Genomic DNA, 2462 nt, shown 5'->3' with positions numbered 1-2462 from the left:
GGAAAGATTGAGGGCAGGAGGAGAAGGGGATGACAGAGGATGAGATGGTTGGATGGCATCACTGACTCGATGGACATGCGTTTGGGTGAACTCCGGGAGTTGGTGATGGACAGGGAGGCCTGGTGCGCTGGGGTTGCAAAGAGTCAGACACGACTGAGTGTCTGAACCGAACTGTCTGTTTAAAGGAATATTATCACATCTATTAGTCAACCTGTCATAGAGAGTGTGATCAAATCACTCATACTGGTAATGGACTAGGACTTTATCAGGCTGATAAAACAAGTTGTATGGACAGTTTTGTGCTTGCTTATAATAACACGTTTCTTTTTTTTTTTTTTTTTTCCTGGAAAGATGTATTGTGCACAGAGGGGAAGGGCTCGATCCTTCTTGGCTGCCCCTTTCCTCATGGCTACCAGGATGTTGCTCAGCTCCTCTCTCTTCCTCTTGGCGCGGATGTGTGTCCCCACCCTTTACTTGATGAACTTGAGTGCCCCCTTGTCCTTGGAGACCTTGAGCAGCTCCTTGTCCTGTTGCACAAGTGCATGTGCACCAAGTCCCACATGCACTTGGTGTGTTCGGTGAGGTGCCCACCAGCAGCGGCTGTGCCTCGGCTTGCTCACGCTCTCGGTCACAGAGGCCCTTGTTGAGGCCCACAGCCATTTGGTAGTGCAGAGCCATGGCTGCTGTTCTTCAGTGGCTGCCGCAGCAGAAGTTGTAATAATGCTTAACAAATATATGTGCTAGGCAGAATTTGATCTAAGACTTACTTTCATTGTATCCTTTCAAACAAGGTTATGGGGAAATAGCTAACTCTCATCCATGCTAAACTTAGTTTTTCTTGCCAGTAGAATCACTAAGAGCTGTACATGAAATCATTGTCTTGAATCAGCTGGAAATAATTGGATGTATATTTTTAACAGCATGAACATCTTTCCATTTCCTATGAAACACCTTAAAACACATGTTCTTCTTCCACCTTTTGAAAGGTCCACAGTGATTATCCAGATTCTTTGTCTTCCTGAAGCTTTCCCGGTCCTCTAGCAGATCCTATCTCCTCTCAGTTCTGATACTATTAAATCTGCATATCACTGCATTTCAAAATTTGTCTTTGTGGTTCACTTCATACCACTTGATAGACTAAGTTTCTTAAAAAAAATTGTTTTTTAAATTTTTTACCTTTTTTGCCCTTTCACCTATTTATGTCACCTCCGCCACTCTACCACCACTGGAACCATCAATTCAGTCTCCATGAGGTCATTTTTTTTGGTTTTTAGTTGTTACTTTGTTAGATTCATGATTTAAGAGAGATCATGCAGTATTTGTCTGGCATATCTCACTTGGCATAATGCCCTCAAGGTCCATCATGTTATCACAAATGGTAAGATTTCAATCCTTTTTTATAACTGGATAATATTCCATTATATATATATATTCATCTTTTCTTCATCCATACAACTGTTGCTGGACACTTAGGCTACTTCTGTATTTTAGATATTGGAAATAATGCTGCAGTGCATTTGGGGATACATGTATCTGTTTGAGCTAGTGTTTTTATTTTCTTCAGATAAATACCCAAAAGTGGAATTGCTATATCATATAGTAGTTCTATTGTTAGTTTTTTGAGAAACCTCAATAGGTTTTTAATAGTGGCTGCACGAATTGACATTCCCACCAACAGTGTATAAGTGTTCCCTATAATCCACATGCTTGCTAATAACACTTGCTATTTTTTTGGATTTTTGACAACAGCCTTTTTGACATGTTTGAGATAATAACTTTGTGGTTTTGACTTGAATTTCCCAGATCATTAGTGATGTTGACATTCTTTTTTAAACAAGTTATTTATTTATTTTTAATTTAAATTTATTTTAATTGGAGGCTAATTACTTTACAATGTTGTATTGGTTTTGCCATACATCAACATGAATCTACCATGGGTGTACATATGTTCCCCATCCTGAACCCCCCTCCCTCCTCCCTCCCTGTACCATCCCTCTGGGTCACCCCAGTACACCAGCCCCAAGCATCCTGTATCCTGCATCGAACCTGGACTGGCGATTCGTTTCTTATATGATATTATACATGTTTCAATGCCATTCTCCCAAATCATCCCACCCTCTCCATCTCCCACAGAGTCCAAAAGACTGTTCTATACATCTGTGTCTCTTTTGCTGTCTCGCATACAGGGTTATCATTACCATCTTTCTAAATTCCATATATACACGTTTGTATACTGTATTGGTGTTTTTCTTTCTGGCTTACTTCACTCTGTATAATCGGCTCCAGTTTCATCCACCTCATTAGAACTGATTCAAATGTATTCTATTTAATGGCTGAGTAATACTCCATTGTGTATACGTACCACAGCTTTCTTATCCATTCATCTGCTGATGGACATCTAGGTTGCTTCCATGTCCTGGCTATTATAAACAGTGCTACAATGAACATTGGGGTACATGTGT

General features: G+C 40.2%; 1 pseudogene; it reads right to left on the bottom strand.

Annotated features, from left to right (window-relative positions):
* Nucleotides 1-202: 202 nt before the first annotated feature.
* Nucleotides 203-678, bottom strand: LOC138080717 (large ribosomal subunit protein eL36-like; annotated as a pseudogene).
* Between the last annotated feature and the right edge of the window lie 1784 nt (nt 679-2462).

This window comes from Capricornis sumatraensis, chromosome 6, assembly GCF_032405125.1.
Source record: "Capricornis sumatraensis isolate serow.1 chromosome 6, serow.2, whole genome shotgun sequence".
NCBI classification, from domain to species: domain Eukaryota; kingdom Metazoa; phylum Chordata; class Mammalia; order Artiodactyla; family Bovidae; genus Capricornis; species Capricornis sumatraensis.
The sequence above is the reverse complement of the archived record's forward strand: the minus strand, read 5'-3'. Positions and strand labels throughout refer to the sequence as shown.